This window comes from Benincasa hispida, chromosome 8, assembly GCF_027475165.1.
Source record: "Benincasa hispida cultivar pf3 chromosome 8, pf3_genome.v1.1, whole genome shotgun sequence".
Classification (NCBI taxonomy): Eukaryota; Viridiplantae; Streptophyta; class Magnoliopsida; order Cucurbitales; family Cucurbitaceae; genus Benincasa; species Benincasa hispida.
Window position 1 is genome coordinate 61,645,171 of NC_143485.1, and position 24,076 is coordinate 61,669,246.

Genomic DNA, 24,076 nt, shown 5'->3' on the forward strand with positions numbered 1-24,076 from the left:
TAATTAATCCCTCATTAAAGATATCGTATCTTCAATAAAAAAAAGTTTGAGATTCAAATTGTCACTCCTACATCTAAAATCGTGGCCACATTGAACGCTTTTATTTGATATCTTCAATATATTCTTAATATCTCTTACTATAGACTGAAAAGTTAACATACTATTTTTTAAAAATCATAAAAATATAGGAATGATTAAACCATTTTTTTTTTTTTTCGTTTTTTTGAATTCAACAAATATGAAATATGAGAATTCGAATCTCCGATCTTAAAGCGGAAATAAGTACATTAAAATCACAATTCGTCCATGTTTATGTGACACCTCCAATCTTAATAAGAATTCCACTAAAACTAGCTAATATTTATGAATTAAGTCGATACCCATAATATATAATTAAGTGTTAAATTAAGTTAAATAAAAGCAAAAGTGTATTATAAACAAAAATGAGATAACTAGAGGTAAAGAGAAAAGGCTATATAACTCCAAAGTAGAGTTAGCCAAAAACTCATCGGTAGCACAGCCGGATGAGTTGCAGGCTCATATATCCCATCGCACAAGAAATGGCTGATAGTAACAACAACACCCTAACTCCTTCCGCCCAACCATCGCCGCCGCTAACCCGATTTTCGGCGATTGCGCCGCTGCGTTTTGACCGTGCTTCTAGACCCCAAATTCAAATTACTCTGCAAACCATTTATGAAGACGAAACCGAAGCCAAAATCTGCCGTCGTCATTGTTACCATCGTAAACAAGCTGCTTCTTATTCTTCTTCCTCTTTCTCCTCGGCTCTCTCTTGTTTTCGTCCTCTTCGATCACTGAAATGTTCTTGATTCAAGCTTTAATTGTAGTCATCTCTCTGTTTCTTTGCCTTTGATCTTACTCTTAACACTCTTTCGTGTAATTTCGTCCCCCCGCCCCCCCTTTGGTTTTGTTATTGGATCACTTGATTTTTGGAAGTTCATTTGAAATTGTTATTCCCTTTTCTTTTCCTCCTCTTTTAACTTTTTTTTTTTTGATAATTATTTGTCTAAAATTGTACAAAATGATTCGAAAAACAAAAACTTTTATATGATTGATGGCTTTCTAAAAACTTGTTTTTTGACAGGTAAAATATCATTTTTACCCTCAATATTAAATGCCCCTTCACTTATATTACCTACCTCTCTTTTACTTTTTCTTCCAACAATAACAAAATAAAAATTTAAAGTCATTTAAACGTTCATGATTATTATCAATTTTCTATAATTTAATTATGATATCAATTTTGTTTCTAGGTTTTAAGTTTAGTTTTCATTTACGTTTTAGGTTTGATTTTAATTTAATCACTAAATTTTAAAATGTTAGAAACTTATTCTCGAGAATTAAGTTTTGTTTCAATTTGATCCTCTAGATTTCAAAGTTTATACTTAAACTTCAACTTTTCCATTAATACTCACTTTTAGTCCTTAGGTTAATATTTATTAATTGATTTAAAATAGTTATGATTTGAAATTCCAATTTTAATTTTAATAGTGATGAAAAATAGTGAAACATAATTAATTATAATTCTTTTAAATTAATGGATAGACATTAACACTAAAGGTAGAAAGTGAATGTTTAGTGAAAAATTAAGGCTAAAAGTTCAAATATTGAAATCTAAGGGACTGGATTGAAACAAAATTCAAATTGCAAGACTAAATTTGAAACATTTTGAGACTTATAAATTAAATTGAAACTAAACTCAAAAGTTAAGGACTTAATGTAGGTAACATTTTAAAATTTAAAAACTAAATGGAATCTAGACTCAAAATGTAGGGATCAAACACACACACACACATATACGTATATATTAAAGTAGAAACTATATAGAAGTAAGAAAAAATATCCATTTAGACCTCTAAACTTTCGGATTGTATCAATATAAACCATAAATAAATAATTGTATAAATGTAAATTATGGACTATTGTAAGTGTATCAAGTTGTACCCTCCATTACATTTTATTGATTAAACATTATGTGAGACTTATAATTTTATAAATTAAACTTCTAAACTTTCATAAGTCAATTAAGATTTCTTTTGAAAATTATCCATATATATTCATTCAAATCGTTAATTTTAAATTAATTTGACATTTGAAGGACTGATTTGAAAATGGTTACAAAAAGGCTAAGAAACTAAATTGAAAATTTTTAAATCAATAAGAGCTAAATTGAAAATGAAAATGAACGCCTAAAATGTATGTTCAAACTATATGTTATATTTATTTAATATGACACGTGAAAATATTTGAAAATGAGAATTTGAATATTCTTTACCTAAATGATCTTTCTTTAGTGACGACCAATAGAAGGTATCATTATCATGATTGTATTACTAGTTAAGTTATTATATTCTTGTTTGACATGTAATTTATTTTATATTGTCAAATCCCTCCATAAATCTATGATTATGCCAATCTAAATATAACTTAAGAAAATTAATGGTTAGAAATTCTCAAATAAAAAAACGGTATGTTCATGAACTCAAACTGTAGCTATCCATTATTCTTTTAGGTTATATGTATGTAAGTACGTATGTATATATGAGTTAATTGAAAAAATATTGTTCTTTAAAAAATTAGATAAAATACGTATTTTTTAAATTATTTAGATAAAACATGGAATTTTATCTTTTATGGTTGTTTACAAGAATAAAAAAAATACGGATAACATTGATAGACTTCTATTAACGTCTATCAGTGGTTATTTATATTACTGATAGACACTGATAGACTTCTATCACTATCTATTAAAAGAAGATTAAAATTTTTCTATTTTGTGTAAATGGTTTTCTTATTTTTTTATTATTGAAAATCCCTCCACATATATATATATATAGCTTTTTTTTTTAACTATTTGTATGCTGGGTTAGTTTAACTAATCTATCTTTACTTATAAGTTAGGTTCAAAACATAGAACGATATGTATTCAATATTAAAGTTATTCAAAGTGGTAAGATTATCACCAATAACTTGGTTGATTCGAGTTTGTAAAATAAATATTTTCTGTAAACAAAGAAAATCATTTCTATCTTAAACTTGACATATTATATCAACTTTTACTATAAATATTCAATTTTTTATTGGTTCAAGTTTTACTAATTCATCAAAAAGTTATGTGAAAATTTTCCTTAAACTCACCCATTTCTATATAATAAACTTTTTGCTTTATGCCCAAATTATCTATTGAATATAACTTTTGCTAAAATTCAAAATTTTCAACCAAAAAAACCTCTAATGTCACTTTTATTTGAAATTCATCATACAACAAGTATTACATGTCATTTTGTTCAATGACCATATACCTCTTTTGAATATTTTTTTGAACGAAAACTAATAAAAAAGCTAAAAATTAATTACAACCACTTTTTTCTCATAACTTTAAGGTGTAATTTGATAAAGTTAAAATTAAAAAGGAATAAACTCAACAAATTTAGGGTAAATTCCACCTTATTACACACATTATTATTGATATCTCTCCAATGTTTCTGTAAAAACAAGGTGTGTGTTTTTATATGCCCCAATTTTTTCTCCCTATACATGGCTTCATTTCGAGTTTCAACTTGCTTTAACCTCAGCTCATCTAATTCCTCATACATAACCTGCAATTAATCACCATAATTAACCCTATATTAAACCCAAAAATAATATTTCTTTTTCACAAAAATCAAATTCATTTTCGGGAGATTTTCAAAAATAAAAAAAAATAAGGAAAACTATTTACACAAAATAGCAAAATTTTTATTTCTTTGATAGAGGTTGATAGAAATATATCAATATTCATGAGTGATAGAAATTAATAGAAGTCTATCAATCTCTATCAATTTTATTTTTTTACTATTTCTATAAATATTTTGATATTTTCGTTAATTTTTTTTCCCCAATAATTTACATTAACTTGTTGAATATCCTTTTTGGCTCCAAAAGAATCCATAGCCTTCCACCCACAGCAGCATTGGCCACAGCCTTCTCTCTCACCATTTCAAGCCTTTTCATTTCTTTATGAATCCCTTCAAAATCTGTTCTATATAAATACATATGGGAATTCTCAATCTGCTCATTCATCTTCTTAATCTGTAATTTGGATACCAAGAAAATTATTAATACTATTAACCCATCTTATTTTTTTTAAAAAAATATGAAAATTTTTAAAAAGGAATGATTTTTAATTTGTACTGGATCGTCAAGTTCATCAATTGTTGTTCCAATTTCCATCTTCTGGCTTGAATTGATCTCCCTCAATAACTTCTTCTTATTGGCCATATTTTTGCTTCCATGTTGCATTAGGAACTTTAATTTCTGTTATAAAATTAATATAAATTAGTATTAATTCTAATTCACAATATTAGTATTAATTCTATAGAGTTTAAAATAGACATGCAAGAAAAAAAAAATAGTCATGGGAGTTGGTCGTTAGACATGGTTGCTAGAATTGGTGGTAGTAATCACTAGAGTTGGTCGTTGGAGGTGGTTGCCAGATATTTCACCAAAGTAAGTTGCCGGCAGTGGTCGGTACTAGCTAGTGCCGACCCATGGTGGAAGTGAGGTAGAAAACTAGAGAGGCTTTGATAATTTTATGTATTATACAAATTAGGGAGAGATTAACCATTAAACATTCAAACATCATTAATATAAAAGTTGATTTCAAGTGTTTCCTAAAACTAACTTATTTTATAAATTTATTTTATTTCAAAATTAGCTATTTTTAATGATTGCTAAACACTCCAACTTTTTTTTCAAAATGACTTTTTTTTTTACACAAAATGAAACACTTGAAAAGTTAAACTATACACACCCTAAAATATACTTACAAATATTTAAAAATTTAGTCTCTTGTACTTTAAGAGCATGTTTGGGAGGTTAAGATGTAATATGAAGTATTGGGAGTAAGGACTCTAAAATAAAACGGGAATTGGAATGGGATCGTGAACTGTGAAAATGATGGAAAGAGGGTTTGGTTGAAAATCGTAATAATGAAATGTAATGGGGATTACAAATCGAGCAAGCCTTCAATACAAACGTGGACTTGGATTACAACCCATTACATACCAATTAAATTTCAGGCTCTCAAAGTGGCCCTAATTGTGTCGTCTTTTCTCAAATGAAAATTTTAATTTAAAGCTAATGATGCGAACTAATTTTATGATTGGTTAAAAATATATAGACTAAATTTAGATATTTCAGTGTAGAAAAAAAACTTAACAAAAGAAATCTCAAAGTATAGCAAACCAAAATTGTAATTTGACAATTTACATGGTCTACAAATATTTGGGTTGTGAATTTGTAAAGTTATATATAGTTTGAGAATTGGTTTTAGTTTACAAAATTAATGAACTAGTAGACATTTGATTGAATTTCAAATTAAGAGGTCAGATATTCACTCTGCAAATTATCATAAAAAATAAACAGTTAGAGAAATTTTAGTGTTAAATTAATTACCTGCCTATCAAGTTTCCCAGCTGATAAGCATGAAGTCGTTTTGGGTTTGCCCTATAGGCAGTATTTGCAAAAGAGAGTTTGTCTAGAGATGGCTGAAGCTTATTCAATATTTGCACCTTCAACTTGACTTCTTCTTTGATTAATTCTTCATGGTATTTTAAATTACTTACACTCCATTTCATTTCCCTTTCTCCCAACTGCATCCAATTAGTAAAGAAATCGAAGTTAGGTTTGTTGTACCAAATGAACGAGAATATGGATCTGTTTATAATGATTTTTCAAATACTTCAAAAAGTGTTTTGATTTCTTAGGTTTCAAAATGTTCATCGATTATGGATCTGTTTGTAATGTCACCTTTTAACATTTAATGAATTAAAATGAATCGAGGTTGAAAGCACACAAAGATCAAAATGAACTAAAGCTGAAAGTAGAAAGTATTTAAACTTATTTCTAATTCAAGTCCTATATTATGATCTGTATGCATGTGTGGGATTAACTACGTGAATTTCATGAATTAAAAATGAATCAAATCAAAAGTATAACGGATCAAATGAACAAAATGAGAGAATTCCATCTTGTGTAACTGTGTTCCCAGCTCCCTAATCAGACAAATCCTCAAAATAGTAGACTTATTTTGTTGACTATCATGGCCACTCTCACCCATACAGATCAAAGGACTGTCGTCATAAACAGGAGTTCACAACTCACTCAGGATTAAGGTCAAGTTTCCTATAGTCATCCTAGTGAAGTATTAGTTTCTTCAAGTAATGGTGTTATAAAATGAAACTAATCATTTCGTGGTCCGGTCTATGTATAAACTCCTTTATACAGGATATCTTCACTTACATGTCTTTATATGAACAATATGACTCATATTGTTTATAACACTTACATCTCATGTAACAATTACAAAGTGGGACGTATCTGCAGTGTTACCAGGATAAGGCACCCAACTTTCATCCATTTCTGTAGACCTTTTAGGTTATTACTTGAACATGAACCACCTGTATGTCAATCACATACTGTTCAAGGAACATCATATAACCTTGGATCTTAGTTTATTGGATTAAATTAATGCTATCTAAATGTCTAAAACACCTATGATTTTATTAGATAAATAATTTAAGCCAAAACTACAAACCACGAGATACACTAGATTTAAGACATCAATCCCAACAATCTCCTAGTTGTCCAAAGCTATTGGAATGTATCAAAATACAACAACATACGTGTGGGAAAGTAAAGTATCAATATACAATGTAATGTAAAGTATCAATAAACAATACAATAAACTAGAGCATCGAATATACCCAATAAAATCTCCCACTTGTCCTAGCTTAGATGACTCATATCTTGTAGACCCAGACCCTCCAAGTGACCATAAAAAACTTTAGCCATGAGAGCCTTTGTAAATTGATCAACAATATTGTGCTTTGAGGCAATCTTTGTGACGATTATATCTCCTTGTTGCACAATCTCTTTTATATGATGATACGTGCACTCTATATGCTTTCCACGTTTGTGGCTACAAGGCTCCTTGGAGTTTGCCACAACACCACTGTTATCACAATAAAATGTGATGGGCAAGTACATATTTGGAACAACTTCCAAATGTGTGAGAAATTTTCTGAGCCAAATGGCTTCTTTAGCAGCTTCACAAGCAGCTACATATTTAACCTCCATGGTAGAATCCACAATACAACCTTGCTTAATGTTGCACCATACTATAGCTCCTCCATTCAGAGTGAACACTGATCCTAATATGAATTTCCTTGAATCCTTTTCAGACTGAAAATCAGAGTTAGTGTATCCTGTAAGGATCAAATTCTTAGCCTCATACATAAGCATATAGTTTCTAGTTCTCCTAAGATACTTGAGAATAGCTTTAACTGCTGTCCAGTGATCAAATCCTGGATTGGATTGATATCTACTGACTACTTCCACTGCATGGCAGATGTCGAGTCTAGTACATAACATGACATACGTAAAGGCTACCCATTGCAGATGCATAGGGAATTTATCTCATCTCCTCAACCTCTTGAGGTTTCTTAGGACATTGTTCCTTAGACAAGATAATTCCATGCTTGAAAGGTAACAAACCCTTCTTGAAATTTTGCATCGAATATCTAACAAACACTTTGTCAATATAGGATGCCTAAGACAAGGCTAGTTATTTGTTGACAATGCTAGTTATTTGTTCTTTCGATCCTTTATAATTTGGATCCCTAGAACAAATTGTGCTTCAATCAAATATTTCATTTGGAATTGAGCAGTTAGCCATTCTTTAATGGTAGTCAGGTAACATACATCATTCCCATTGAGTAGGATATCACCCACATACAACACAAGAAAAGGTGTTGAATTGTTGATGATCTTCTTGTAAACACAAGGCTCATCAACATTTTGATCAAGCCATAAGATTTGACTGCAACATCAAACCTTATATTCCAAGATCGAGATGCTTGTTTTAATCTATAAATTGACCGATTAAACTTGCAAACCTTTTGCTCTTGACCTTATTCAATGAATCCCTTTAGTTGGGTCATATAGATGGTTTCGTCAAGATTACCATTCAAAAGAGCAATATTGACATCCATTTGTCATATCTCATAGTCATAATATGTGGCAATAGATAAGAGAATCCAGATATACTTAATCATAGCAACAGGTGAGAAAGTTTCTTCATAGTCCACTCCCTCAACCTGGGTATAACCCTTTGCTACTAGTCTAGCCTTAAATGTTTGTGCCTTTCCATCTACACCTAGTTTTCTCTTGTAGATCCATTTGCAACCTATGGGTTTAACTTCATCAGGTTGATCTACAAGTTTTCAGACAGAATTGGAGTGCATAGACTCCATTTCCTGATCTATGGCTTAGATCCATTCATCTTTGTCAACATCAACCATTTCCATCTTGTAAGACGATGGATCCTCAACTTTATCATCTAATATGACAGTTTGAGTTTCTGTTAAATCCAAAAAGCGAGTAGGTTGGGTTACAATCCTCCCATTACATTGAGGCTTTCTCAACATTTGAGAATGATGTGTTTGACTAGATGAATCAACATCAACAACTCTTGTTGAAGTGCTCGCCTCTTCAACAACTCTTATTGAAGTTTCAGTAATTTCTCTAGAAATTTCATTGAATACGATTTGGCTCATTGGCGTATGTTTTCTAGTGTGGTTTTCTTCTAAGAAAGTAGCATTTTTTGATACAAATACTTTGTTTTCTTTTGGATCGAAGAACAGACCACCTCTTGTTTTTTTTAGAATAACCTATAAATAAGCATAATCTTGAACATGGTTCCAATTTCTTTGGATTTATCACAAGCACATGTGTTGGACATCCCCAATCCTACGATGTCGTAAACTACTTTTACGACCTCTCAATAATTCAAAGGGTATTCCAGTAATACTCTTTGATGGAACTTGGTTTAAAAGGTAAGTTGCAATCTCCACTGCATAACCCCAGAATGAGATAAGTAGAGAAGCATAAGTCATCATAGAATGAACCACGTCTAATAGGGTTCTATTTCTCCTTTATGATACACCTTTCTGTTGAGTTGTACTAGGTGCTGAGAGTTAAGATGTGATTCCATGTTGTATCATATAGCTCTGAAATTCAATATCCATGTACTCCACCTCGATCTGATCGAAGTATTTTAATCTTTTCACCTAACAAAATTTTCAATTTCAAGCTTATACTCCTTGAACTTTTCAAATGTGTTAAGACTTATGTTGCATTAGGTAAACATCCCCATATCTTGAATAATCGTCTGTAAAAGTGACAAAATATTCAAACCCTCATCTAACTTTTATACTTATCATACCACAAAGGTCTGAATGTATAAACTCCAAGGGTTCTTTGGCTCTATAACATTTTCCAGTAAAAGGTTGTTTTGTCATTTTCCCCTCCAGACAAGATTCACATACAAGTAAAGAATTTTCTTCTAACTCATTTAGAAGCCCACTCTTAACCAACCTCTCAATCCTATTAAGATTAATGTGACCTAGTCTTAGATGCCAAAGATGAACATTATCTTTTTGATAAATTTTTCTTTTATTAGTTTTAGTAGTTGCAGTGTTGAACATTTCTATATTGTGGAGCATTTTAGATACTACTGGCCTTAGTACATATAAGTTACTTTCGTTTGTGGAAAAACAAATAGCAATACCATTTTTTGAGACAAATGCTTTATCTCGAATAAAAGATACATTAAAAGAGTGTTCTAACAAACATGAAACTGAAATCAAGTTTTTTTTTAAAATTAGGAACATAGTGAGCATTGTCTAACAACATAAACTTTGATTCAAAAAACAACTTCAAACTCCCAACTGCAACAACTGAGACAACCTCTCCTATTCTAAACCGTAGATTCATCTCTCTCGCTGCTTGCTGTTTGCAGGAACTAGTTTCCTGCAAAGAAGTGCAAACGTGGTCAGTGGCTTCTTAATCAAGTATCCAAATAGTTATCATTTTCCACCAAACACGTTTCCAAAACCATTAAATCATATTTACCTTATTTTTCCTTCTTTTTCTCAACCAAATATTTTGGGCAATTCCTTTTCCAATATCCATCTTGGTTGCAATGATAATTAGTTCCTTTTGCAACTTTGACCTTCTTGTCCTTTTAGGTAGCAGTAGTAGTGGTGGTTTTATTCCCCTTTCATCCCTTCTTCTTTTTCCACTTCTTCACACCAGATGAAGAGGAAGGCACAAACTTAGTTTCTGAGGTCGAATCTCTGATGGAATTTTTCTTGTTGGAGAAGACAACATTTGCCTCCCCATTATTTCTTTCGGCTTTCATTAAAGATTCAAAATCTATAGCTCATTAAAGAGGGTGGTGAGGTTGTAGTCAATTTTGTTCATAACACAATTGCTATAGAATTGCAGAAAGTTTTTGACAGTGATTGCACGATAAAGTTCACCTAATTGGGCTCATTTATGAGACTTTCATTCATCTCAGAGGTATTGAAATGATTCATCATGTTAAGAACATGTTCCCTAACAGACGATTCTTCAGCCATCTGCGCACTGAAGATGAACTTAAGAGCATCATACATGGCTTGTGAGGAAGGTTCTCCAAACATGTCATGTAGTGATTCCATATCTGGCGTGCAGTGATCATGGTCTCATGCTTTTTAGCCAGGACTTCAGATAAGCTTGCCAAAATATAGACCTTTCCCTTATCATTGGCCTTATTCCACTTCTTATAGTCATCACGAACACTTCGTGATGTGTTGTGCCTAGGGGATGGAAGACATTCCTCTGTGAGAAAAAGTATGAGGTTACTCACTATCAAAACCGTGTTCATCATATTTTTCCAAGTTATATAATTTTCTCCAGTTAATTTTTCGATGCCAAGAAAAATAACGATTGAGCTAGGCATGCTGATACAAAAACAAATTACTTATAATAGACACTTGTGCAAAAATTCATTTTCATTTTAATCCAACTTGTAAACCCCGAACCTTATTTTCCTTACTTAAGCATGTTAATTAGTATGTTGATTAAGATTAAGAATGAGTTAATATTATGTTGTAGGGAAGAAGCTCGAGAAAGATAGAAGAAGAAGAAAAATATTCTAAGTATGGAATATTTAGGCTCTCGGATGCTAAAGTATAGATATACATGGTTAAACGAAGAAAATTTGGCTAAGTATAGAAACCCTACATTGAAGGTCTTGTTGAGGTATGCGACAACCAAAGCATATTGAGGTTATGATGAGTGCTAGTTGGGCATTGAGGCAAGGATTAGGGCGCCGAAGTGTTGGCCAAGAGAGAGGACGCCATCCATTGGGCGTGAGCTATGCGATGGCCAAGCCTTATGTGAGGTTAGAAAGCTTAGACATGCGTGGCATGCACAAGGTTGCCTTAGGTGTTGTGGCAACAGCAAGCGCATGCGATGATGTGCGTTAGCTAGGCGAAGGGCTACGTGCGAGGAAGCTATATGATAACCAGGGGACAAAGCGATGGGCACAAGATGCACTGAGATATGCACTGACCAATTAGTTGGGAATGTCGAGTGTGTGCCTTGCGATGAATTGAGGAACTATACGTTGGTTTAAAAGGCGTTCTCAGCTTAATCACCGACTTAAGTGAGCCAACTGTCAAAGTTAGGAGAACTAAGCCCACTTAGTTAGTGAGATGGCAACCTAAGGTTTAAAAGGGGGCATGTAGTTCACAGTATAATAGAAGACATCAATTCAAAGGGTTGGTTTGAGCAGCCTACATGTGCAAAAGAGGTGATTCTAGAGCCATTTGAACGATTGATGAGTGTAGTTGATGGCACTGGGCTGTGAGAAGAAATTCTTAGAGAGTCAAATTGAAATCTGAAGGATTCTTTAAGAAGGTCAGGTTCTTGGATGAATCTAGGTCAAAAGTGGAGATCGAAGAATTTCGACCAGATCACGAGGAATTTGAAGTTCAAATTTTAAGGTAAGTAAGTTTCCAAGAAAAGGTCTGGGAAATAAGTTATTGGAGCTCAAAAATGAATTTGGAGTTTTTGGTTTGAATAAGCAAACTGAAGGAAGTTGAAAGCGATATTTCCATGAGTAGCGGAACCAGACTATTCCAAATTACAATCATGAATGAATATATATTTACAATCGACTTCAAACAAGTGGTTATACAAATAATACAGAAATTACAGCATGAAAATCTCAAATGTATAGAGGGAAAAACTGTACGAACAAATGCAGAAGCGTTTCCACACTCCGATACGCACGGCCGCTGGAATAATAGCAATCTCGAACGCTTGATCTACACGACCACAACACAGCACTAATAAAGCACGAACTCTTCGCACTCGTCCTCAATGATCTGCTCGGTCACAAACTCCTCCGCAACACAAATAGCCTCCACAACACTACGAACGACCTCCAGTGAACCTTGACAGTGTCAAGTTGAGTTTGACACCACCAACAAGGCGACCTTGGTATTCTCGGTGTGAGAATCCAGAGGGTGGGCTCTGTTTGGACTTGGTATGAGGCAGACGAATGGAGGAAACACCGATCTGGTACACGACTGGGCAAGTGGGATATGGCGGAGACCTATCATATAGGTCGATGCCCAATCTTTTAGATAAAACTAAGCGATCGTCTAGCAGAAGTTATGCGGTCGTTTAGTCTATCGTTTAGCTCGATTTGTTGACTATAGACACTACACGATCGTTTATCTTGGGCCAGCGATCGTCTAGCAAAACTATGCAATCGTTTAGTAAACACTGCACGATCGTTTAGCTCTACTCTGCACAATCGTTTAGCTCGCCCAGTCGTCATTTAGTAAATACGAATTTACTTGACGACTTCTTAAGTTTCTTTTGTGCAGAGAGAAAACTCAAAACTTTTTCAAACTGTTTTTAGAAAAACTCTTTTCCAAATAGGAAAACCATTTTCTTTTTAAACTCACGGTTACCATGATTCAATAACCACCCACTATTTTGGTTATTTAAAAGAAAAAAATTAATTATCCAATAATTAATATTATTATAAATATAAATAATAACCAACTTATACTATATTTATAACCTATAGTTTTAATATTTCATCTTATGAAACATAAACCATAGTTCTTTTTCTATTCCATGGTATTTAATGTAAATCTTATTTACATCAATCCTCTACTAGATGTATCTCATACATTAAACCGATTATATCATATATAATTAAAATACCTCTTGTCAATTTAAACATTTCAAATCAACACCAGGAACTGGTCCTTAATTGAATCCATTGAGCTACCAAGGGGACCTCATGGACCTGTAGCTCGAAGTTCCAACGGTACGTGAATAACTGACTAAACTCTTTAGTCATGGGATCCACCATCCGTTAACTGTCAGGCACTCCACTAAAGACCGACAGTTGTACTCTCCTTACCACAGATATATTATATGTCCATCTTAACCAATCAGCAGTGTGACAACCTTCACAGATCGCTAGTAAGTACAACTGGGCCAATAACTGATATGCCCCTGTAGTTACATCTGTCTCCTTAAGTACTACTGATCCCTCTAATGAACATAAGTCATAGTCATACTATGACTGAGACCTCTTCCAAAGAGAAGCTGTGGCCACTTGTTCAAGCCCCGGAATCAGTCCTTAAGGGAGCAATCTCTCTACTTATCCTTGCTTCGGGAAAGAAGTGAATTCCATATTGTGGATTGACTTCCCAGCTCCCACATCAGACAAGTCTCCAAAAAGGTAGGCATATTGAGTTGGTAATCTAGCCACTCTCACTTATACTAATCAAAGGACCACCCTCAAAGGCAGGAGTTCCTAAAACACTCAGGATTAAGGTCGTGTCACCTATGATCGTTTAGGTGAGATGTAAGTCTCTAGTATCAACGGCGTTATATACAGAGTCTAGTCATCTCGTGGTCTAGGTCCCATACAAACTCTTTGTATAGAACACCCCCGCTTCACGTCTTCACATGAATGGTCAGGATCTACCATCTGTAGTAGTTTACAACACTTGCAAACCTCTGTAAAGCGGGTCGTATCCATAGTGTCATCAGGATCAAGTATCCCACCTTAATCCTTATACTACAGACCTATTTAGGTTATCACTTAAGGCATAGTTCAGTTATATACCACATGTACATGCTTAAGTTCACATAGATAACCAAGGAGCTTTGTTTATTGGATATGAGTAAATGTCAGAATTAAATAACACTTATTTTATTCATTAAACAATACGTATCTTTACAAAACAACGAGACTCTAGAAAAATTAGGACACCAATCCCAACACAAACAATTGTAATCGTTGAGCAAGCAAGCAGCTCAATCGACAAGCTGTAGGTGTGCACAAGGGAAGATTGATGCGAGACGTTGTGCTAGTATGCATGTGAGGCGTAGGTGCAAGGTTTACATTGTGGGTGATAGAGCACGTGCTGGTGTTGAGGTATTGCGATGATGAGTGGCTGAATCAGCGTATAGGCTTTGCGCTGGTGCATGGGATGTGCTAGTTAGTTTCATGGTTCATTGTTAACATTCAAAGAATTAAGTGTTGAACGCATAAGGAAGGTATGTGTTGAGCTGAAGAATGACGATCTAATTTGAATGTGAAGCCTGTTATGTGAGTTAGTCTCACGAGGAGACTAATAGCATTGACCAAATATGTTTATCATTTCCATAGGGTTAACGCCAATAGAGAAGACTTATCAACCTTAGGAAGGATGCCCAAGGCTGTGAGTGATAAAACTAAGTGTTTTTCTAATGTTTTAGTAAACTCATGTTTTACTTTAAAAGTTTAGACTCATGCTAGCTTTATTTATGAAGAATTTTTCCAAGCAAACTGATTTTAAAGTGCCTATTAACACATGACTTAGTTTAAAGAAGTTATAAAAACATTTCAAGTATTTATATACTTTATGTTACAAGCATGCATTAGAAGTTCATGATTTTATGATAAGGATGTTAAAGCATATGTTTCATGTTACTATGTTTTTATGTATACATGTTTTAGTGAGTAAGATTTTATGATGTTCATGATGAACTCGATACTAAAGGACAGTGAGATTGAAAAGGTATTTGGGCCATAGTACCTAAGGTATGACATTACTTAGTCATTACGACGTGTATGTAGGTTAAGTTAACGTTAGCTGTGTTGAGATTACTCCACACCAACTAAGGATAAAGGTTGAGGGATTGAGAAAAAGGGTTCTCTCTTAACAAGATTTTATGAAGCTATGATGTTTTACTGATTCCAAAGATTCTATGTTTAAAAGTTTTAAGTATGAGTTTGCTTAGCAGTTTTTCAGTTTTAAGCATGATGATTAAAGTTTTATTAGACACTCACTGGGCTAGTAGCTCATTTTTGCAAATGTTTTCCTTTTTCCCAGGTACTAGTCATCTCCCTAGAGGTTAGCTACCTTGCTACTCTGCCACTCAAGGATTCAAGACTAGCTAAAGATTACAGTGACTTTCTAAGTGTCTATCATGTCTATGTCTATACATATGTGTTGTTCATATTGGGGATTAGAGATCAAAGTTTTGACCCACTAGACTCTGCAACTTTTATTATGATATATTTATGTTATGTGTTGGACCTGGTGTTTTGAGGTTGTTTTTAAAGTTTTCTTAAGTTTATTGTATGTTATATATGGGATCAAAAGTTTCTTAAGTAGGTTGAGGAAGCTAGTTAGGTAGTGCATGCCACTAAAGTGTTGGTGACTATTGCCGTCTCTCTTCTAGGTTAGGAGGGTAATTGATAACGAGCAGAAATGCACGTTAACATAGTGCTAAGTTCTTAAACAATGGTGGCTTGCGTTCATAAAATATGTTAGATTGCATCCAAAGAGCATCAAATTCATAATATTACTGTCGCATGCATTTATCGTATAGGAACAGTTGATTTTTGTATTTTTATACAGAATATGTGGTTACCCAAGGCGGAAATTGCGATCATAGGAAATCATTGGTTGAGCGCAGCATTACCACAAGGCTTTGTGGTGATTGTGTTCGCAAACATTTGCTCAAAAATGATTGCTGCAACCTGGTCGGCGCAACTTGGTGGGCGCATTTGGGTGAAAGGCATAATTAATCACGATGGGACAGAAAGTTGATGACAGTCGAATTCGAATTAAGTTGACAGCCACTAGTGCTAACAAGTACATTTAGCTTTTTGGTGACAAATATTCGGCACATCAGTCAGGGGATTAAAGCCATCCCATCTGTGCAATCAAGAGAGAGAAGCCGCCTTCACCCCAAAGCTCTATAAAAACCAGAGACATCCTTCAGAAAAGGGGTTCCACCAGTTCAAAAATTCACCATCACATGAGTTCACAAGTTTTGTTCATAATTTAGATTTTCTTTTATCTTAAGGCGAATGCGAAAGAAGGAGATTGTGCCGACAGATCATTCCAGTAAGCTTAGGAGAGCGCTGAAAGCTTCAAGATTAGAGAGAGGGCCGACTTCTGTGGAAGCAGGAATATCTTTTGAACCGAATAGAGATTACCAGTATAAAAGCCTTGGGCAGCAAGGGATTTCTACCAGGCTCTTTACCTTTAACTTCCATTGTTATTTTGTATTCAGACTCATTTATAAAATGGAATTTACTTCTCTATATCTGTTCACTCTCTGTTATTTACGCATGAGTAGCTAAATCTGTTGAATGGGTTGAGAAGCACTTAGCTAGCTTAACTGGGGATCTTCATTCTACACGACTATCTTGTATTATGTATGCTTCATTTGTCCATTAGAGATATTTGGAAGGGTAGTCTAAGGACAGGTTCTAGGCTTGGGAAGGTCAGGTCAGAATCTAGGCTCGAGAGAATCAAATTAGAATGCATAATCAAGAGATAGAAGCTTAGGAATAAGCACTGCTTGCTATTAATGCATCGCATGCATCCTAGAGATAGGATATGATTGTATGCGGTCACCTTGCCTTTATGCATCTTGCGTCATTGCATAGGAAAAGAGTAGAGACTTAGGAATAAGCTCTACGAACACTTTTGCATTCAACACATGCGTCCTGGACTAAGGAGTATCACATTTTCATTGGAAAATGACTTGCTGTGCATGGTTGTAGCATGATCGCATAGTTTGATGCATTCCCAAGTCACGCTAGCTAAAGACCTTCTCAACCCGTTCATCCGCATACTCAGTGCATCTATCACACACCTGACTTTTCTCAAATCCGCCGCATTTGTTATTTTTTTTATCATCACAAACAACAACCTTAACAACTATTGATTTATTTGGTTACCGCAAAGTTTTCACAAAAATTACCATCGCAACCTGTTTTCACAAGTCCCTGAGTTTGACCCTGGACTTACCAGGAACTCAGTAGGGTTTACACTTGGATTCCACTGAGAAAACTTGAGTGCTCAATGCATTTTCATCAATGCAATTCATCCTTAATTCCAAACCATAAAATAACGCATCAAGTTTTTGGCGCTGTTGCCGGGGACTTCGGCAAAATAGTGTGCTAACGATAATTTTTCTAATTTCTTTGCAGATTCTCAATCTCTGACAAATTACATTTTAATGCAGACTAAGAGACAACTGCCAGCAACAGGAGAGAACACCAAGAATGGCTGAACAACTGGACGCAAGGGCCAGAAACACGAATAATATAATGGTCAGCCCCATCCTTTTGGCGAATGATCGCAATAAACCCATCCGGGACTATGCGTCGCCTAACCTCTATGATTTCTCTCCAGGAATCATGAGGCCGACGTTAGATGGATCGAGGTTTGAAATGAAGCCGGTAATGTTGCAGATGATCCAGGCTACGGGGCAGTTTGGAGGAAGGCGTGGCGAAGACCCGCATGCCCACCTCCGGAGCTTCATAGAAATCTGCAACACTTTTGTGTTCTCGAATAACTCAACCGAGGAAATTCGATTCACTCTGTTCCCATTCTCCTTGTGTGATCAAGCAAGAAAATGGGCATATTCTCTCGGACCGGGGGAGATAACTTTTTGGGAACAGGTGGTGGAAAAGTGTATGAAAAAGTATTTCCTACCAACCGAGAATATTAGAAGAAGGAAATTTATAACAAATTTTGAACAAGAAGATGATGAATCCCTCAGGGATGCCTGGGCGAGGTTCAAGCGGTTGGGAAGAGACTGTCCACATAATGGCTTACCAGCTTTCCTGTAAATGGAGATTTTTTTTATCAGGGATTGAGTCCCTCTTCGTAGACCACTGCCAATGCGGTAGCCGCTGGTGGTCTACTCGACAAAACATATGAGGAGGCAAAGAGTATACTTGATTGTATTTCCAAAAATCACGAGGATTGGCGGGAAAACGATCAAAGATTAAGAATTAAAGATAATGACGCAAACAACAGGCCATCGCATCCCTGCAGAGCCAGATGACTGCGATGATGAGTTTAATTCAAGGCATCGCAATTAATAACACGGGAGCGAAGAAAGGGCAGGTTAACGCAATCGCTCAAACGACGGAAAGTTGTATCATTTGCGGAGATGCTCACTCGATGGAAAAATGCCCCGAGAATCCACAGTCAGTATGCTTCATGAGAAATAATCCATTCTCTGATAGATACAACCCTGGGTGGAGAAACCATCCAAATTTCGCATGAAAATCAACAACAAAGCTTCCAACCTGTGGTGCAAAAAGGAAGGCCACCCAGATTTTTCCCACAAAATGACGGTCAGATAAGCAATCATGCTAGTTGTTCACAATCACTGCAATCTTTGTCTTTAGAGAGCTTGTTGAAGCAGTACATTGAGAAAAACGAATCAGTGCTTTAGAATCAAGCAATATCTATTCAGAATTTCGAAATTCAGATGGGACAAATCGCGGACAAGTTGAAAAATAGACTGCAAGGGGCGTTGCCGAGCTCAACTGAGCTTCCTCGCAATGCTGGGGGTAAAGGGAAGGAACAGTGCTTAGCAGTCTTCTTTCTAAGCGACAAAATGACTGCGGAAGAAGGGGAGAAGCCCAATGCGACCAACTTAAATGCAGTGACAACCGAAGATTTGTTGACCTATAATTTAGAAAAGCCCGAGAAAATGAACCCCGAAGTTGCGTCCACCCTCAGACCTCCAGATCTTGAGACAGAAGAAGTCCAACCACCAGAGCTCCGCAAAGATTGAAAGAGGAACAAAATGAGGAAGAAAAGATCGCAATAGTGACCACAACGCAAAATGTTATGATCCCACCGAAAATGGGTGACCCAGGTATCTTTACGTTGCCATGCTTTATCGGAGGGGTCTACAGTGGCCAAGCAATATGTAATCTTGAGGCAAACATAAACATATTGCCACTATCAATCTTCCAACGATTAAGTATTGGCACACTCACGCCCACAAAAGAAGCTCTCCTACTCGCGGATAGATCTCGAATACATCTTGAAGGGGATCTAAAAAATGCCGCAATCTCCATTGATAAATTCATCTTGCCGGCAGACTTCCTCATTTTGGATTATAAAGCGGATGAAGATGCGCCCATCATATTGGAACGACCATTCCTTTTGACCGGTCGCGTTCAAATTGATGTGCGCAAAGGGGAGATTGTAATGAACATTCATGGGGAAAAACTTCGGATTAAAGCAGTAAAGATCCCAGAGGACAAAGAAAAGAGGGAAAAGCCACCGTGGACATAAACAACCCAGCTTGGAATAAGCGGTCCCTGAGTTATTATATGATTCAACATCATCAGGGATGAAACTCTTTTGAATATCCTTTTTGCTGCATGAATACTTCATGAACTTTCATCATACTCATTATTATCTATTATTGCAATTACTTTGTGCTATCTGCAATTTTCTTATTCTAAAAAAAAAAAAAATTTGCGGTACAAGAATGTTGTTTTGTTTAAAATTATTTGACCCTCTCTCTGTTTTTTTTTGCAATGATTAAGGCACTGGATTGCGGAGATATTACACGAAGAAGCAACTTATCTTATTTCATCACCGCAATCCAAAGAAGATAGATCGCCGCAAAGAAGTATGCATCAATATACAATGCGGGCGACAACGTAAATTTGGGGGTTGTATTCTTCCTTCACTTTATTTCAAATTTTGCACTATCGCATCGCAAAGTTTTATCACTGCATCCTCTTTGATTACCGCAATCATTTGACATGGATAACTTTAGTAGATACCTCATGCTGTCTCTTTGCCAATTATGATTTCAATGATGAAAAACATGCTTCTATTTCTTTCATATATACTAGAGTCAACTTAACTTTAAGATAGTCACATCATGAAATATTTCTAGAAGTTAGGGGTTTGCTAGCTTTCTTTCAAACTCTCTTTATGAAGCATTCTAAGAATATCGCATGAATTATTTCAATCTTTTGGCAATGAGGACATTGCCGCATTTTAAATTTGGGGGTGATTTATTTATTTTCGACCTTGCAATTCCAAAAACAAAAAAAAAAAAGAGGAAAATAACAACTCCACTGTCAACGCAATGGGAAAACCTATGTTGACAAGAGTTAAGTTGAGAAGGGCACTTACCTGTAGTTGGATGTCCGCATGACACACGTGGGTGCAAGCCAAAACGAAAGTAAGTCGTCAGAATCAACGCATAAATAAATGACCGCAACTCCGTTGTCAAATAGGTATGAGTTTAGTCTGAGAAAGAGCGCATTGTTCGTAGTTGGATGTCCGCATGACACACATGGGTGCAAGCCAAAACGAAAGCAAGGCACTTAGATCAACACAAGGTCAGAAAAAAAAAAGAATGTCAAGAAATATGCAAGGATAAAATCATTTGACACCCCATTGGAAAAGTTTTATTTTTGAAATAAATCATGTGATGTCCCGAAATTTAGTAAAGTCCATTTTAAGGATAAGCTTGCGGTCCCTAGATCTTAGAATCATTTTAAGAGGAGACTTGAATAAGACTTAAGGAAACTTTGGTATATAGGATTTGAACGAAGTATCCTTGAGAAATCTAGGAAAAGAACATTGCGATCGACTTGCTAAAGGAAATCTTTAGCTTATGCTTGAGGACAAGCATTGTTAAATTTGGGGGTGTAATAACAGGCAGAAATGCACGTTATCATAGTACTAAGTTCTTAAACAATGCTGGCTTGCATGGATAAAATATGTTAGATTGCGTCTAAAAAGCATAAAATTCATAATATTGCAGTCGCATGCATTCATTGCATAGGAACAATTGATTTTTGTATTTTTATGCAGAATATGCATTGACGCAAGGCAGAAATTGTGATCATAGGAAATCATTGGTTGAGCGTAGCATTACCGCAAGGCTTTGCGGTGATTGTGTTCACAAACATTTGCTCAAGAAGGATTGCTGCAACCTGGTCGGCACAACTTGGTGGCGCATCTGGGTGAAAGGCATAATTTATCCCGTTGGCACAGAAAGCCGATGATAGTCGAATCCGAATTAAGTTGACAGCTGCTAACGATAACAAGTACATTCAGCTTTTCGGTGACAAATATTCGATGCATCAGTCAGGGAATTAAAGCCATCCCATCTGTGCAATCATGAGAGAGAAGCCGCCTTCACCTCGAAGCTCTATAAAAACAGAGGCATCCTTCAGGAAAGGGGTTCCACCAGTTCATAAATTCACCATATCACGAGTTCACAAGTTTTGTTCATAGTTTAGATTTTCTTTTATCTTAAGGAAAATGCAAGAGAAGGAGATTATGCCGACAGATCGTTCCGGTAAGCTTGTGAGACCGCTGAAAGCTTCAAGATAAAAAAAAGGGCCAACTCTTGCGGAAGCAGAAATATCTTTTGAACCGAATATAGATTGCCAGTGTAAAAGCCTTGGGCAGCAAGGGATTGCTACCAGACTCTCTACCTTTAACTTCCATTGTTATTTTGTATTCAGACTCATTTATAAAAATGGAATTTACTTCTCTATATCTGTTCATTCTCTGTTATTTACGCATGAGTAGTTATATCTGTTGAATGGGTTGAGAAGCACTTAGCTAACTTAACTAGGGATCTTCATTCTACACGATTATCTTGTATTATGTATGCTTCATTCATCCATTAGAGATACTTGAGAGGGTAGTCTAAGGACAGAATCTAGGCTTGGGAAGGTCAGGTCAGAATCTAGGCTTGAGAGAGTCAGATTAGAACGCATAATCAAGAGATAGGAGCTTAGGAATAAGCACTGTTTTCTATTGACGCATCGCATGCATCCTAGAGATAGGATATGATTGTATGCGATCACCTTGCCTTCATGCATCTTGCATCATCGCATAGGAAAAGAGTAGAGACTTAGGAATAAGCTCTATGGACACTTTTGCATTCAACACATGCGTCCTAGACTTAGTAGCATTGCCTTTGCATTGGAAAATAACTTGCTATACATGGTTATAGCTTGATCGCATAGTTTGACGCATTCCCAAGTAACACTAGCTAATAACTTGTAGAAATACAAGTTATTGTGGCTCTTAAGTTGGAAAAATTAGGATTTTTAATGATAAAATCTCATCATTTTTAAAAGAAACGCATGGAATTACTCAAACATTAGCAAACTCATGCAAAATAATGTTTATTACTAAAGTACTGCGACACTAATGCATTATATTGCAGGATTTCAACAAGAGGCTAACGCAGGAGTAAGAAGTGTCGCAGGAAAAGTCTAACGCATGGGCTATGCGTCGGAGGGATTCAATGCAAGGAAGATTCATTTATTTTGACTGTTTGTGTCAAATCACCACTTGCAAGCATGAGCACCTACAACGGGCGGTGTCTGAAAAGCATCTGAGTGTCAGGCGGCTGACCAGAGTATGGATTTTAATGCTGCCTATCATCAAGCTGGAGAAGACCAACGCTTATAAATAGAAGAAATCCCTCAAGAGTTAAAAGTTCAGAAAATTCCAAGTTCTCACTCTCAATATTAGTCTCAGTATTAGCTTAGTCTTAAATTTAGATCTTTAAAGCTGTGCCGTGGTGTCGAGAAGAGCAGAAGGGAAGAGAACCACCATCACCGTCGATCAAGGAGCAGAGGAAGCCGAGCTTGAGAGAGACACTTCGTCCAATTCTTATACAAGTGATTGTACACAACTAGAATTGAGCCCAAGAGGACAAGAGATTGTACTCTGCGGCTTGACTTATTTCATTTCATCTCATTTATCGCTTTCATCCTTTCATTTGATTAAGTATTGATTTTGTAAAGACAATCTGTTTCTTTATAAATTCACATATTTGATCTATCATACTTTGCCATTGTTTATTTCTTGTTTATGTTGGATGCATCTATACTTCATGCAAAATTCCATTTCAAATGCTTAAGCCAACTAAAATTGGTAAAAGCATCTTTAGCTTAGACTATTTGAGAGAATAACTAAGCCAGCGTCAAGTTAGAACGCCTAGCACATCTAGAGATAGATTCACTGTTGTTTTATTGCATCCTGTGTTTGACACATACATCCTAGAGATAGGTTTTGTATGTTATTCGCATTGAGAAGTGTCGAATAGAGTCTAATGCATAAACAAAGATAAAAAAATCATCTCATTCATCACATTCTAGTTCGTGTACATCCAACTTAGATCGACGCATACCACTTGCATTAAAATCCATTTCCACACGACCCATTATTCTCTACTCAACCCTTTTGTATCTTCTTGCATACACACAACACCTTAGTGTAAATAACACATTTCTCCATACATTTAGGATATCCCTACAATAGTTATAATGTAAGGTCTGTGTTAACTTAATCTGAATCCCTGAGTTCGACGCTGGACTTACCAGGAACCTAAATTGGATTTATACTTGGATCTGATTTAGGAAAACTTAAACGTCAATAGAGGAGTGTCATGTGTTCTGTTGCACATCTCTAACGCACCAATGCATTACGAATACACTAACGCGTTACGAATACATCAACGCATTATTCATACTTAGAACTTATTTTTCCAAATTATTTTATACAATACACTCCTAGCTCGAATCACGAAAGCAACGAACACTAGCTAAAGACCTTCTCAACCCGTTCATCTGCATACTCAGTGCATCCATCACACAACTTACTTTTCTCAAATCCGCCACATTTGTTATTTTTTTATCATCGCAAACAACAACCTCAACAATTATTGATTTATTTGGTTTCCGCAAAGTTTAAATAAAAATTACCATTGCAACCTGTTTTCACAAGTCCCTGAGTTTGACCGGACTTACCAGGAACTCAGTGGGGTTTACACTTGGATTCCATTGAGA

The 24,076-nt window shown here is 35.4% G+C and overlaps 1 non-coding gene and 1 pseudogene across 1 annotated transcript; both read right to left on the minus strand.

The window, feature by feature from the left end:
* Positions 1-678: 678 nt before the first annotated feature.
* LOC150034755 (uncharacterized) lies at positions 679-10,565 on the minus strand (annotated as a pseudogene).
* Positions 10,566-17,938: 7,373 nt separating this feature from the next.
* Positions 17,939-18,045, minus strand: LOC120084333 (small nucleolar RNA R71). Its single transcript, XR_005483693.2, has one exon. It is a non-coding gene; the product is annotated as a small nucleolar RNA R71 (small nucleolar RNA).
* Between the last annotated feature and the right edge of the window lie 6,031 nt (positions 18,046-24,076).